Below are 17,640 nucleotides of genomic sequence, written 5' to 3'. Positions count from 1 at the left end.
CCAAATACAATATCATCCACATATATTTGCACAATAATTAAATCATTTAGATATCTTTTAATGAACAATTTAGTGTCGATGCTGCCTCTATCGTACCCTTTCTTAACCAGAAATTTTGAAAGACTTTCATACCAAGGTCTAGGAGCTTGTTTCAATCCATACAAGGCTTTATGAAGTTTGAAAACATGATCAGATTTTTCAAAGTCTTCAAAACCAGGTGGTTGTTCTACATATACTTTCTTTTGAATTAATCCATTTAAGAATGCACTTTTTACATCCATTTGGAACAATTTAAAATTCATGAAACATGCAAAAGCTAGCAACAACCTTATAGCTTCAATCCTAGCAACCGGAGCTAAAGTTTCATCATAATCTATTCTTTTTCTTGGTTGTATCTTTTTACTACCAACCTAGCTTTATTTCTAACTACATTTCCTTGCTCATCTACCTTATTTCTAAACACCCATTTTGTACCAACAATAGGGTGATTTGAAGGTCTAGGAACAAATGACCATACATGACTCCTTGTGAATTGATCAAGTTCTTCTTGCATGGCCATTATCCAACTTTCTTCTTTTTCAGCTTCTTCAAAGTTTTTAGGTTCAATTTGAGATATAAAAGTTGAAAACTCACAAGTTTCTCTAGTTGCTTTCCTAGTTTTAACTCCTTAAGAAATCTCACCAATTATTTGGTCTTGTGGGTGATCTCTCACAAATCTCCAACTCCTTGGTAGATCATCATACTGATTTTCTGCTCTTTGCAGATTTTTCAGAAGTGGAGTTTCATCTTCTCTTCTAGGTGAGCTTTCTTCATTATTTTTGTTGTTTTCTAAGCTCATTTCCTCCATTTGTTTTTCTAGGACTTCTACATCATCATTATCATCATGAACTTCTTTTTGCAAGGCATTTGACTCATCAAAAACTACATGAATTGATTCTTCAACAGTCAAGGTCCTTTTGCTAAAAACTCTATAAGCCTTTAAGTTTAAAACATATCCTAAAAATATTACTTCATTACTCTTTGCATCAAACTTCCCTATGGGCTGTTTTCCAGTGTTCAAAACAAAGCATTTACAGCCAAAGCTCCTAAGGTGAGAAATATTTGGTTTCCTACCTTTATAAAGTTCATATGGAGTCTTCGAAATCAAGGGTCTTATTGAAACTCTATTAAGAATATAAGCTACTGTATTTACTACCTCAGCCCAAAGATATTTAGGTAGGTTGTTCTCACATAGCATGGTCCTAGCCATTTCTTTCAAGGTTTGGTTTTTCCTCTCTACAACTCCATTTTGCTGAGGTGTTCTAGGTGTAGAAAAATTGTGATCCAACCCCTTTTCATTGCAAAACTTTTCAAACTCATCATTTTCAAATTCTCCTCCATGATCACTCCTTATGCTAACTATGGCTAGTCCTTTTTCTTTTTCTACTTTCTTACAATGACTTAAGAATACTTGTAGAGCATCATTCTTATGAGCAAAAAAATACACCCAAGTATATCTAGAATAGTCATCAACTATAACAAAGCCATAAGATTTTTCTCCTAAGCTAGTTGTGCTTTTTAGACCAAATAGATCAATATGAAGCAATTCAAGAGGTCTAGATGTTGACACAATTTTCTTAGAATTGAAGGATGTCTTAACTTGTTTTCCTAGTTGGCAAGCATCACATATCCTATCATTTTCAAATTTTAACTCAGGTAGTCCAGCAACAAGATTTTTCTTAATTAATTTTGACATAGTATTCATGCTCACATGTCCTAATCTCCTATGCCATAGCCAACTATCATTTTCAGTATTTGCAATAAGACATACTTCACTATTTACTTCAAGATCTCCAAGAAAAATTATATACATATTCTTCAATCTATTTCCTATAAATGAGATTTTATTTGTACTCATGTTTATCACTTCACACTTAGTTGAATCAAAGCACACTCTAAATCCTTTATCACATAATTGACTAATACTTAGTAAATTATGCTTTAAGCCTTTAACTAACAACACATGACTAATTTGAGTTTGGAAATTCTTACCAACCGTACCTATACTATGAATTCTTCCTTTTGAATCATCTCCAAAGGATACGGTTCCTCCCTTTCTCTTATCCAGCTGAGCAAATAGCATTTCATGTCTTGTCATGTGCCGTGAACAACCACTGCCCAAGTACCAAGGTTGTTTCTTCTTGAGTTGAGCTTTTAAACATGTCTCATTTAAGTCCAGCTAAACCTACAAAATAGAATTTCAGTTTTTCTTTATAGGTACTCATACTTTGATGGGTCCTTGAGTGTTAGTAGCAACAAAGGATCCCTTAGAAACCCATATTTTCTTAACTTTCTACTTTGTTCTTTTCTTAAACACTCATATGATAAATGACCATGTTTACCACAATTATAACATCTAGGCAATGCTTTAGATGAATTTTTATTGTGGTATACAACTCTTTTTGAGGTTTCATTTTTCAAGCTTTTAAGAGTTATATTTTCATCAAGAGTTATTTGCAAAGCTTCAAACTTGTTTTCCAGCTTTAGTTTTAAAACCTCAAAGTCTGTTTTTTAGTGTTCAAACTCAATTTGCAAAATATTTCTTTGCTCAAAAATAGAAGTAAACTCTTGTTTGATTTGCTCCAAATAATTTTCAAGAAATGCAACCTTTTTCTTTAATGATTTGTATTTTGAAAAAAGCTTTTCAAATTCATCATAAAGGCACTCATACTCATCCTATAAATCATCATAATAATTAATGCAGGGGGATAAGGGTACCTCTATTTCATCCTCTTGTGCCATTAAACAAATGTTTGCTCTTTCCTCAGATTTTTTCTCATCAGTTTCAGAGCTTGATATGTCACTGTCCAACCATGCAGCAGCCATCATTGCTTTCTTGGATTTCTTATTTTTCTTGGGGGTTTCATATTTCAGTAATGGACACTCGGACTTGAAGTGACCAGGTTTCTTGCATTCGTATTAGATCATCTCCTCTTTTTTGTTGAAGTCATTTTTGTTCCTTATTTTCCATGAAGCACCTTGATCTTTCCTGAAACCTCTTCTAGTTAGCCTTCGATTTCTTCTACTCATTAGCTTTCTGAATTTCCTTGCAACTAAAGCTAATTATTCATCATCATCACAAGAAAGCTCTTCCAGCTTTTCTTCAAGGGTGCTGGCTTTAAGTTCAATGCTCTATTTCTTTTACTTTGTTTTCCTTCGATCTTCTTCTTCTTCTTCCTTAAGCTCCAGCTCATGAGTAAGAAGAGAACCACAAATCTCATCGAGAGTGATGATGTTTAGATCTTTAGCCTCTCTAATGGCAGTCACTTTTGGTTTCCAGAATTTTAGTAGGCTTCTAAGTAGTCTTTTAACTAATTCATGTTCAGAGATAGGCTTGCCTAGCTGACTCAATTTATTTGTGATGTTTGTAAACCTATCAAACATGCTGGTGATGTCTTCACCATGCTCCATTTTGAACATTTCATAACTATGTGTTAAGAGAGCAATTTTAGACTCCTTGACTTGAGAAGTCCCTTCATGGATTATCCTAAGTTTCTCCCACATCTGTTTAGCTGTTGTACAACTTGAGACTTTCTTAAATTCAGTGGGGGTCAAGGCACAATGTAATGTGTTGATGGCCTTAAAGTTTATTTGAACTTTCTTAGTTTCAGCCTCAGTCCATTCAAACCTTGGCTTGGGCATCAACTCAATTGTCACTACATTCACGGTTGAGGGCATAAAGGGTCTATCAGTTATGACATCTTACATTTCATAATCTATAGCCCTAATATAAATTGACATTTTAGTGCTCCAATAAGTAAGGGTGAGCATATACACACATAACCGAATAACCAAACCGATCCGAAATGAGTTCATTTTTTTCGGTTCGGTTAGTTCGGTTGTTTGGTTAATTCAGTTAGAAGAATACGGTTAGTGTAATTTTTATGATTCAATTTCAGTTAAAAAAATTTTGAACCGAACTAACCGAACTAATCGAATACAAATAAGGGTATTTTGGAGATTTTTCCTAAAAAATTCCTAAACCTATACCCAATCTCAGATTCTCAATTCCTCAGCCCTTTACCCTTTCTGCCTTTTCACTATCCCATGACTCACTGGCTCTCGTCTCCATTCTCAACTTCTCTCCCTTTCTGATTCGGTGATTCCTGCTTCTGCTGACTGCCGTCCAGACTCTCCCCTCGTCCCTCGATCCCCCCTTTTAGCCTCTTCTCTACAACTTCATCAAGAAATTCGATGATTTTGAGAGACCCCAAATGAATCATCTTCTCGATCTCCTCTTCTTTTCGCAAAGATTCATGTTTCGTGATTCCTGCTTCTGCCGACTGCAATTCAGACTCTCCCCTGATCCCCCCTCTTGGCCTCTTCTCTGCAACTTCATCAAGAAATTAGATGATTTCGTGAAACCCCGTTTGTTGAATTGATTTGTTTTCTTTTCCTTTCTTTTTTTTTTTTTGTGAAATTGCTCTTTTAGCTTAGTTTTCGAGTTTAAGCACTCACTTCGATCTATTTTTGCTTTCATGCTTTAATATTTTACTTTGCATCAGGTGCCTTTTAGTGTTAATATTTATGTATATGGAAAATTAAACTCGATTATTTTCGCTTAACTTGCTAAAATAACATGTTAATGTCGTTGGACTGTTTACTGCTTAGGGTATTGGGGCCTTGAGTTGTGCTATGCTTCAACCCAACTTTATTCTGTTTTGCTTCCTGTGGCTGTGGTGCTCTTCAAGCTTGGGGTCCCTTATTTTTAGGCGTTACAGCTCTTATTTTATGCTTAATGCCTTTGGGGTTCTGCTATAGTTTCATCAACTGGACAGATTCATTAGCATTGATGAGCCAATGTCACGTCAATTTTTCTTGTGATCATGAATTTTTGTGTCTCTATTAAAGTTGACTCTACCTTTGTTTCATATATTTTGTCATACAAGCCCCATTTGGGAGTAAAGAGAAGGTGCCGAAAGAGAGTAAATAACGTTATTAGCAATTCTTTTGTTTTGCTTTCTTTTGCAAATGTACAGGTTATTGATGCAAGTAAATAATTTTTTATTTTGAAAAAAAAAATTATTAAGTTCGATTTTTGGTAACCGAACTGAACTAACCGAGTTAGTTCAGTTTCGGTTAGTTCGGTTACATTTTTACTTCGGTTTGATTTCAGTTAGTTTAATATAGGAGTTCGGTTAGTTCAGTTACTGGATATCCAGTAACCGAATTAATTGAACTATCCGTTTGCACAACCCTACTAATAAGGGTTATTAGAGCCATCAAACAGAGGTGGGTTGTTTGTTGATTATCCCTCAGCAACTATGATTTTTTGTTGAGCCCTTTGGATCCTCCCAAATGATGTTAAGCCTTAAAAACAAGGAACTAGCTCTAATACCAATTATTGTTCCCGATAATATGTGCTAGAGGGGGGGTGAATAGCACAATTTAGCTCTTGACAAGATTGGAAACTAATTTTCAAAACTTAAGAAAACAAAAACAGAGTATAAAATGCACAACAATTTAGAGTGGTTCGGTCCAAGACCTACATCCACTTCCTTGATTATCCAACTATGGATTTTTCCATAAATCCACTATGGACTAGTAAAATTCACAAGCTTTCACCAAGCTTTACAATGGCTTTTACCAGGCTCAGCCAAAAACCTTTTACACTAGTTTTTTATGGGCTTAACTAAAACTCAATGTAGTTTTCCAAGGCTCAACCACAACTTACAACAATCAAGCTATCCCAAGCTTGAATAACCCCTTAGAGTGACTCCCTCACTCTAAGAATACAAGAGAAGTAGTAAAAGAAAGTACCTATGATGACTTGTTGATCTGATTGGTACAAGATTGAGTGCTAAATACAAATGCAAAGAGTAGGTGTTTAAGTGCAGACAAGTGCAGTGAAACTTTTCTGGTTTTTCTACTTTCTATAGCTCAAATCTCATTCAAGGCTTAAAAAAAACTTCTTTCTAATTGTTGGAAGACCCTTTTATACTCGAAAATGCAACTCTAATGGCAGTTTGGCAGTTTATATCCGTTTGAAACAGTTAATGATAAGTTCTAGTTGTTAATCTATCTTGTAGTGCTCTGGTTCAAATTGCAGACAGAGAGCTCTTAGTCGACTAATTTGGTTAACTAAGTTGGTTCTGTTTCTGGTTTTGCAGATTCTGGCAGAGAGCACTTAATCGACTTACTTGGTTGACTAAATTGATTTTGTTTCTCAAGCTCTTCAGCCCACCATTTCTCTAATTTGAAATTTGGTCAACCAATGTTCTTCCTTGTTTCACCAATAAACTTCCTTCTTGTTATTTAGTTACATCTTGTTGATTTTATCCCTCTTTTTCTTTCAAAAATACTCTTTGAAGAGTCAATAAATTAATTTCATATATTACTTTTCTGCACACTCAAGTAAGGATATTAGACACACATAAATGGGAATATTTTATTATCATCAAAAACTAATGGAGCCAACAATTTCACCCTATAATGTCACATACATATAAGTAAAATCATGTGAGCATTACAACTGTTAAGTTCATGAAGATATAAAATTTAAACATCCAAAGTAGCAAGCATCTAGGTTACATAAACATAAATATAAACATGATGATGGGATGCATGAGTGAGTGAAGTGCAAGACATCCAAGCTAAGGTCCTTATTCAGAAAGGAGTTGTGCAATATAGGCTTCTAAGAACTCTTCATGTTGGAGCATGTGCTAGATATTTTGATCAATGTCATTAAGCCTTGTTGCCATGGCACGGTGAATGGTGTCCACTTTCTCTTCTATGGTGTCTTGGAAAAGATCAAGTTGCCTTCCATTTTCCTCCAATGTTTCCCTTATAGCATCAAGTCTTGTATCTATACCCATATTACCAGCAGAGCTAGAATGCATAGCACTTGATGATGGTTTGGTTGAAGCTACTAGAGGCATGTTCTCATCATCATTATCATTACCAGCCTCTTCTTGAGATGGCCTTTTGTGAACCCAAGTGCTCCTCTCTACATTCGCATTATAACCCTTCTAAAAATGATAACTCTATCAAGATTCCTAGTACCAACCTGCAAAAATAAAGTTGGCAAGATCAATGGGTCTTTGTGCCTTAATGTGATGTAAAAACCACAAATCCTCTCCAATCATGAATGAATACTTACTAGGTATAGGACTGAAAGTCCAACTAATTGTTAAATGCAGAATCCTATCCATCATGGACAACCCAATAATCAAATCAAGAGCACCAACTTTATGCACATAAAGCTCTCACTCTAAATCTTGCACCACTAGATTATCACTAATGGTGGTCATTGCATCAGGTGCACTATAAAGCACAAATACATTTCTAATCAGTTCAAAGGTTATTTTGAATAATCTACCCATGATGTAAGTGGTGAAAGCATTCTCACAAGTATGTAGTGCATCATTCTCATCCCAAAAATTTATACATGCATTGTTATAGAAAACTCTGATCTGTTTTTCATACACAAGGATATTTAAACATAGATAGTTATACCAACCCAAAGCTTTAAACTTTTCAATATATAGGAAACCAAATTCTTCAAGAAATTTAAGATCTATTACCCAACCATGGTAGACAATCCTTCAAGTGAAGGAGTTCCTGTAGCATTCATAAGCCTCGTTGGTGAGAAAGTTTAGGGCTTGAAACTGAGTTGTATTCGAAGAGCTTCCTTCACCTCTTTAAGTAGTAAGTTTATAACGTTTTGCTAGAGCCATGATAAGGGTTTGATGTGAGAATTGACTAGGGAATTATGAGACTTGACTATGGAAAGATGGAATTGAGTATTAAGCTAGAGGACTCAATTATGCACAGTAGAAATGGTTTTCAACGGTTTTGAAATTGAAGCAAAATACCCTATTTATAGTGGATGAAAATTTAGGGCTTTTAATGGGCACTTTGAACCTTGAAAACCTAAGGAGAATAAATTTAAAAAAAAGGAATGAATTCTTGAGAGATTAGATGAATTTGGAAAATGAAAGGTTTAAGGAATTTTAAACTTCACGAAGGATAGTCGACTACATATTGTGCCATAGTCGACTATGGTTTTCTTAAAAACACGTTTTGGCTCTTTGGAATAGATGTGTAGTCAATCCTTTAAGGCGTGTAGTTGACTATGTCTTTGTAATTTTGTATTTTTGGAAAATAAAATATGAGTGCAATCGATCCTTTAAGTGTGGTAGTCAACTATGGCTATTTGAAAATGCAAATTTTGTCTTCCGAAACACAATTAAACAAAGCCTGGCTTTTTAAGGAAGCTTGAAAAACAAATTACGCTTGTTTGATACACAATTTTGTGTGATTGGAGCTTTATTTTTAGAATTCAAAAATCATTTTAAAAAATCATGATGAGTGATTGAGAGGACTTTGGATTGGATGACTTCAATGCATAGTGTATTCATGTATGATATGAACAATGTGCAATGCAACATGCCACAATTAAACATAAAATCATATATTCACATGATCAATCAAACAATATAATCAAAAAATACACACACATACATGCATATGCATACAAATGCATTCACATGAATATTTGGTCAAATAATCAACAAAATATACTAAGCAAAAATTTCAAAAATATAATAACTATAGTGAAGAGCATAGTGATTATATATATATATATATATATATATATGTCAATTATTTAAATATATATATGTCAATTATTTAAGCACACTTTTGAGGCATCATTAAGCACAAAATCAAAATAGTGTTTAAGAGATATTATCAATAAAAAAGAACACCACTTATTGATATATCATTAAGCTCATTGTTGTGAATTCTAATTGGTTAAGAATTATAAAACATGGTCAATGATCAACTCCTCTGTAAGCATTCATTAGTTCAACACCACAAGGAGAGGGAGTAAAGTAGTTAACCATGTCATAACGTGATCTTACCTTTCCTTGGATGGATCATGTAACCAATATAGGGACAAATCATGAGCTTATAATAAATGAATATTACTATGAATAATCAACATGTTGATTTAATACTCATATACTTTTGTAGCTAGAGAAGCATGAGCATTTAAGTGAATATTCAATGTGTGCTTCAAATTCTCATAGTTTCAAGAATGAATGCACATTAACTCCAATGCATGTCCAAGATATCATTCTCAATAATCTTCTTGAATAATGAATGATTTAATTTACCTCTTTCTTATGCTATTGACTTTATGCATGTAAGCTCCTCCTACAAAAAGGAAATTCAAACTTTTTTTTTTGTACCTAAATTTTCTTAGGTCTTTTACGGTTAGCAACCTTGGTTCCCTTCTGAACCTTATCATTTTTAATCATCTCATCATGAGTAAGATTAATTCCTTTTGCAACTCATGTATGCTTTACAACTTCGTTTCTTTATGAGACAAGTCTCAAAAGGCAAGATTAAGTAAGATATCCAAATTTAAAACAACAAATGCATCTTGAAAAACCATCATACTTTTCATTATCTTAAACAAAAGAAATTTTTGAGGTTGCTTTCTTTTTGTGTGAAATCATAACCTAACCTTTCTTTGTTAAAGAAAACCCTTTGCAACTCCAACATGTCATTCAATTTTTGTTGGCTATCTTGAAATCTAGAAAATGTATCATGCAATCTTTTGTCTTTCTCTTTCATCTCATTCATTTCAAAGTTGCATGTTTTTCACATTATTTTCCAACTCAATCCTAATTTTAACTAGGTTCTCATTTTCAAATTTAAGCTTTTTTATGACACATTTATATTTCAACATTTTCTCTTTAAATTCAAACATAAGATCATCATAAGCATCTTGCAATTCATCAAAAGTATAATCATTTTGATCATGAGTATAAAAATCAATATTATGAGGAATAGGAGATACCTTGTACTCATCAAGCGCCATGAGAAAAAGGTTTGTAATTTCATCATCTTCCTTATATTGTGAATCATCATTATCACTCCAAGTTGCCTTCATTCCTCTCTTCTTGAAGTTCCTTAGAGTATTTTTCTTGTTGGAGCATTCATATGTGGTGTGATTGTGTTTTTTGCAATCATAGCATATTAAGTGATCTCTTGTATGTTCGTCCTTAGGCAAATTCATCCTTGTAGGTCTTTTGGTTTTAAAGTTCTTCCTCATAAACCTATTAAACCTTCTAGCTAGCATGGCTATATCCTTTTCATTTTCACTTTCACTCTTTAAGCTTCTATCCTCTTCTTCAATTAAAGATTTAAGAACTATTCCTTTTTTCTTAACATCCTCTTTCTTAGGTTCCTCTAACTCACTTTCACATTTTAGGGCTATTTCATAGGTGACTAAGGATCTTACTCACTTTTCTAGCTTAAAATCATTGAGGTTTTTAGCTTCTTTTATAGCCGTCACTTTAGGTCTCTAAGATTTAGGTAGGCTATAAATAATTTTCTTCACTAGTTGAGCATTGGGAAATTCTTTTCCTAGAGCTTGTAATCCTCCAACAATTTTAGTAAATCTCTCAAATATTTCATTAATTGATTCACCTTCTCTCATCCTAAAATCCTCATAGTCATAAGTAAGCAATCCAATCTTGGATTCCTTAACTTGGTTTATGCCTTCATATATGGTCTCTAAGGTTTCCCATATTTGCTTAGCACTTTCACACATAGAGACTTTCTTAAACTCACTAGCATCTAAGGCACATAAGAAAGTATTATAAGCTTTGCAATTAAATTAAATTAATTTCTTATCTCTATCACTCCATTCTATCCTAGTCTTAATGACTAATTTTCTATCTACTTCCTTATACGGAACATGTGGACCATCTAATATAACATTCCAAATGTCTAGGTCCATAGATTTTATAAACATTTCCATAAGTTTTTTCCAATAGAGGTAACTAGTACCTATAAAAAGAGATGGCATTTGGATTGATTGCCCTTTTCCAAGCACGGTTGCTATAACCTTTATTTTTTATGATTTGAGCTATTATAATAAATCACTAAAAGCTGTTAGACTTGCAAAATTAAGCCCTTGCTTTGATACCAATTGTTAGTGTAGTAAGCTCAATGCAATAAATACCAAGAGGGGGGTAAATTGGTATTTTAAAATTTTTTTTGCAAGCCCAATGACATAACCCTTTTTTGAAAAACAGTTTTTCTTCTTGTGTCAAAAACAGAGCAAGGATTTTATATCGGTTCGGCTCTCAAGTGCCTATATCCACTCTTTTGGCTCATCAAAGATTTTCCATCCAATAAAAGGATTATTGCTTTTTAACGAGATCAAGAGATAACCCTTACACAATCTACATAGGAATTCTTGCCTTTCAATGGGATCAAGCAAAAATCCTTTCATTGACTTTTTCACAAGATCAAGTGATAGCCTTATACTAATTTTCAAGGTTATGTTAAAACCTTTACAAATGTGTGTGCAAAGGAGTAATAGCAAAGATTTACCTCACAAAGGTTGAGAGTTAAAGGTTTAAGCTTGGGTATGAAAAGAAAATTGATCTCACAAATATCAGCTCAAGGATTTGCAAGTAAATGAGCTTGAATGTCTCTTTATGGTTTTTCCACTTTAGTGTTTTCTTCTTTTACCTTAAAATGAGTCAAAGGCAACTTTTATAGTCCTAAGAAAGTTTGGAGCCATTAGACAGAAGTTTAAATCAGATCTAGCTATTACTAAAGCTTGAGGATTGACTATGATGCTCTTAAGGTCGACTATGGTTCTTCAAAATCTTGAATTAGGGCTTCATACTCGACTCTTAAGGTCTTCTACTTGATCCACTTCCAAAAGCTTGTGATTTTCAAATTTTAGCTTGGTGTAGTCGACTATAGGTGCTTGAAGGTCAACTATGGCTTCTCAAATCATCAATTTTTGCAAGTGTTTTACCTCAATGTCGACTGTAGCTTTATCAGAGTCGACTATGGTTGCTCAAATCTTGAATTGTGCTTGCATTCTGTCTTAGGGTTGATTATGGCTTCATGTTGTCATGATTTTCATTCATTCACGCCACAAGGTCGACTATGGAGCTTATAAGATCGACTATGTCTTCTCTGTTTCACAATTCTTTAGTCATTCATCAACCATTCTACCATAAGGTCAATTAAAGCTTCTCTAAGGTCAACTTTTGCCTTGTGTCTTCAATATTCCTTGACTTTTTAACTTTTATCTTTAGCTATTTCTTCCATGCTTTTTTTTTATAATCAAATATCAATTAAAGCATGTTTGCTTTATATTTACTCAACTAAAAACTCAATGTTTTGAAAAGCATTATGATGTTTTCTAATCATGAATTTGCTTTTCAAACATTTGTATAATCTTAGGAGGATCAAAACATAATATTAGACAATTTCAAATGCTTAAGATCAAAATCAAGATATCATGCAATTTCGTCAAATCAAAACGTAAGATATTCAATTTTGAAAACATATCGATTTTATTTCATTAAAAACCTGTACAATTCTGATAAGGCAGACAAAAACAATTGCTTGTACAAAAAGAAAAGGCCAGCATAACCACCTTTTCCTAACTCATTGGATTCACATAAACCTTGTTCAAAATTTGAAATAAAAAAGAGGATAACATAGCTATTAGTCAAAAAATAGGATAACATGTCACCTTTTATAAAAGAAACTCTAAAGGGCTATGAACCACATATATATTTGTGATTTCCAAGGGCTGATCTTGCGTTCATTAAGCATTCATCATTAAATCAACACCTTCAAGTGAAATCAAACATCAAAACAAACTCTTCAATCATTTTCAATATGACCAAATTCTTTAGCAGTAAGGCCTGAATTGAGAAATGTTACCTCAAGTTTAATCCACAAAAGGTTATAGGGCCTTTGAACCCCTTTCTAGCCAATGCATCAGCTACCTCATTGGCTAACCTAGGAATATGTTTAATATGCCAACATTGAATTTTGTCAAGAAGGTTAAAGAGCTGAATAACTATCAACCTCATTCTCAAAGACACCTTGGTTGGATTTAATGTTCATTGAACCACATTATGGGAGTCACTTTCAAGAAAAAAAAAAAAAGGGTTGAGTTAATCTCCAACCAGTAGCAACAAAGATCAAAATTGCCTTTTTAAGTGCTAGAAGCTCTGCCAAGTTCAATTCTGAATGACCAATTAACTTAGAAAAATAGGCAAGAATGTCCCCATGCTCATCTCTTGAAATACCATCAATTCTGGAATCACTTGAGTTATCTCTTAAAGTTCCATCAATATTGAATTGAGGGTCCCAACTTCTGGTTTTTCCCACATCACCCTTTTCTTGACCTTTGTCTCTCGTCTTGGATTATTTCCCTCATTTGGACATTTATCTAAATCTCTAATTGAGAGATTAAGGTTTGACCATTTAGCATTCATCCACCATGTTACTCTTACCTTGGTGAGCTCAAGTATTTGACAACCATCCCATTCTTTCCTTTTGAATCTAGCTTCATTTATAGTAATCCAAATGGTTTAAATGTTGGATACCACACCATTTTCCAAATAAGATCATTGCTTAAAGACTTAGCAAACTCTAACCATGAAAGAAAGCAAAATAAAGGGTCATGATGTGTGACCTAACTCACGTTTCACATTACTCCACGTTGCTACCAAAAAGCCCACATACACTCACAAGCAAAGAAGAGATGATTGATAGTTTCAACCTCTTTTTTTACAATATGAACATGATGTTGCTTGTACATTAATAATGCCTTTATTCACCAAAGAAGCCTTGACAACTAATCGATCTCATAATAACTGCTAGCAGAAAACCTCAATTTTAAATGGAGCTAAACCTGACCAGATAAGCTTCCAATGATGGGCACGGGCTGTCGTAATATGCATTACTTGCCTACAAAATGACTTAAAGGTGTAGTCACCACTAGTGTTACCTTTCCATATCAACTTTTCATAGTGTTTCCCAAGTATTTGACCCTCAATAAGACTCTTAAATGTTCCCATTGCTCATTCTTCTAACCAAATACATTCCTCCTTAACTCAACATTCGAAGAGTCAAAGTCCACATGTCTCCCATCCTTTTTGGTTGCTAAGGTGAAAATTCATGGAAACTCAAATTTGAGAATATAACCATTGATCCATTTGTCATCCCAAAATTCGATTATACCTCTATTGCGAAAAAAGATGCTAAGGCCCTCAATAATGCATGTGCTAAAATAACTACCACCATATAAAGGTTTAATGACATTCTTCAAAATTTTGAACATTCTAGCACTATTATGAAGACTTGGTGTGAGGTTCCTATGATTTGAGCCTAATCTTTCAGCCACAATGCACCTCCAAAGACCATTTGGTTCATTTCCATAGTGCCATAACCATCTATTCAAAAGTGCTCTATTTTTTACCTTAATATCCACCAATCCAAGACCTCTTAAATCAAGTAGTTACAAATTGAATCTTAACTGGCATGATGTAGTTGGCAGATCAAGTTAGGATAACCTCCAAAGAATTTTATTTAAATTTTCTTGATTTCGTACTTGATCTTTCTTGACATCCGAAAAAGTGATATGTAGAATAAAGGCAAGCTATCTCTATAAGGTTAATCTGCCCCCCATAGACAAAGTATTGGCTTTCCATGTTCATAATTTGCCTTTTAACGTTTAAATGACAACCTACCATAGACTGGTGGAGTAAGAAATAGCTCTAAAGATCCACTCGAGGTAAGTAGTAAAAAGGTTGCTTACTGTACATTTAACCAACTCTACCCACTAGTTCACCAAGCTTTGATGGAATCTCACAAAGTAAATAAAACTCTTATGGAAGTTAATTTTTTAGAGAGAGGAATTTTTTAAATTCACCCTTAATTATTTAGGTGGTAAGAGTGAGATGAAATATGAGTAGAAATTCTAGATTGGAGTCATAATAGTCTTTTTTATTGATTTTTTGGGTCGACAGCTACTTGGATTGGCTAGATATCAGGTTGTGGATGCTTCTAGATGAATGCTAAAATTACTTACAAAAAGTGGATCATGTCAAGTTAAAAAGGGCCTTTAGAGGTAAATGTTGTTGTTGCCCTAGAGTATGGTTTTATTTTTAATTTAGTAATTTGGGAAGATATTCCTTCTGGGTTTTTTTTTTTTTTTTACATATTTTACTATTGCTACAAATGTGTGAACATCATATGACTTATGGGGATATAGTTTAGGTTGACCAAAAGTTTGGGTTTTCTATAAGAGGTTGTCGAAAGCTTTTGTGCAATGTTGATGTAATTGTTCAATTATCTTATCACTAGAGTTAGAATGCCAAAAGGAGTCTACAACTATTATATCATAAACTGGTATTAGATTTGATAATATCAATAAAATCAAACTTTTATTTTTTAAAAAAAATATAAAATGAAAAATAAGATAAATAGTAAAAACTTAAATTAGTAGGGCAAAATTATATTATCATCTCTAATCATTAAGGTCAAGTTCTATAATTTTATTTTTACAAATGATTTGTCTTTTTTAGTTCCAAGTGGGTAGAAAGATTGACAGTGTTTGAAAAGAAAATGTGATTCATGGTTGTTACCTGATTGAAAATAAAAATAGAATTATAGGAGATAAACAAGTAATTAAGGGAAATAAACATGTGCGTTATGTTTAGTCCATGGAAAATTTGAAGAAATGAAAAATATTAAGGAAATCTCAAAGGAAAATGAAATGAATAAAAGGTAACAACTACGAATCCATTTTTTGTTTATGTCCATAAATAGCTTTTTTTTAGTTTCCAAACATGTCAGAAAAGAAAAGAATCAATGAACCCAACTAGTTGTTCCATGAATACATCTTCTTTTAACGCACCATTCAAGAAGGCATTATTCATATCTAACTTATGTAAAGGCAATTTCGAGTCACAACAATACATAGAATAGCTGGTTTAGTGATCGATTTAATAACGGGTCTAAATGTGTCTTTATAATTTAACCTATGGCGTTGCTGCCTTCATTACCAACCAAGCTTTGTATCTCACTATGCTACCATCACTATTGTATTTGATGCAAAAAATCTATTTACACCCAATAAAATGTTGATTTGGTTGAGATGGAACTAGCTCTTATGTTCTAGTATGCATAAATGCCACAAATTCCTTCAACATTGCTTTTCTCTAGCGAAGGTCCTTGATTGCTTGTGATACACATGTAGGTTCCAACGATTTTGGTAGAAGGTGTTTTATGATGGAGAACAATGATTTGGGCTTAAAGATGTTATTTTGAGAATGTGTGATCATAGGATGTGTTCTTCATAATGGTTTACGTGGAGGTCGAGAATTAGTTGATGAGTTAGTAGAATGAGTTAGACTAGTGAAAAAGGTAAAGGGAGAAGTGCTAGTGGCAATCACTTGAATGGATGTTGAAGTTGAAATAGTTAGAGATGATCTTGAGGCAATTATGTGTCAGTTGATGCTATTAGAGTTAGACTGATGTTGTCACTTCTAAAGGTAATTAACACAACAAAGTGGGAGGAAGTATCTATTAATGTAAGCCTTGCAATCCAATTAGTTTCGTGCTTGTAAAACACTATATTAATTAGTCATATTTCATGTTAAATACATTATGGATATTTTACATAATGTATGAGGTATTTCTTTATCCATGAGTTTATTTATAAAGAGTTATGGGAAACTTATGTAAATAAAGTCCTTGGAACATAATGACCATGCAAAGAAATTATAAAGATTATAATTATGAGGTTCTTATGCATCAAAGTCTTGTTCCTAAATATGTTCTGGGTCATTGTATTGACAATAATAAGGACATTGACAATGCTCAAAGGTTGGTACATGCTAAGCCTCCTTACTTTGGAAGTAAGCAATTGATCTTATAGGTTGAAGTATGTGAGATACTTGGGGATAGTATGTGGATGCTTATTAATAAACAAGCTCACTAAACATGACCTGCTATGAGAATTCCATTTGTATTTCACTCAAGTGTCTATGGAAATACTCTCATTTGTTAGTATTGTACGTAATTCGTAAACTTGTGACACCAAGTCATCTTAAATGTTAATTGTCATGCTTTGATTTCACCTTTACGGGTCTAAAGGTGAGCAAATGTCTAAGCATAGTTCTTTTAGGTGTGGCATGAAGCATGCAAAGATAAATGAGTTGTCCAGAGAGGATTCATCACCCCAAGTGATTTGAAAAGGATATATCTCATTTGCTCTTGGCTTATATTGACTAAAAGTCTTTGGTCAAGGCAATCTTAATAGGTCAATACGAAAGTTGCAAGACTAACATGGATAAGTTAGAAAGTAGACATCGAGCCAGGCTTTCTACCTATTTAGGATATATAATGAAAGGATCGGATTACACTAAGATACTGTATACTAAAAGGTTAATCAAACCATATTGACTCTCTTAACATTTTGGTGGTCATGATGTATTACTAAATACCGCTCATGATCTACAAATAGAAATATAAATTCTTAATTGAATTCATTTATATTTATTATCAACATGTTAGGCACTTAATGGGTCACACACATAAGAAGAATTGTTGAAATAAATTTGAGTTTAGTTGGATGTGATCTAATTGATTTTATAGAAGCTTAATCCAATTAAATATTAAGCTAAATAAAGTATGATTTGATGGAGTATTAAACAAAGGCCCAATTAGCCCTAGACATTTTCTAGTCCTTGTTGGATGTGAAATAGGTCAATTCACTCTATAAAAGAATCCTTTAGCCGCCTCTTAAACATACAAAAA

This window comes from Theobroma cacao, chromosome 9 (genome assembly GCF_053813885.1).
Source record: "Theobroma cacao isolate CCN51 chromosome 9, ASM5381388v1, whole genome shotgun sequence".
Classification (NCBI taxonomy): Eukaryota; Viridiplantae; Streptophyta; class Magnoliopsida; order Malvales; family Malvaceae; genus Theobroma; species Theobroma cacao.
Note: the sequence above shows the minus strand (reverse complement) of the source record.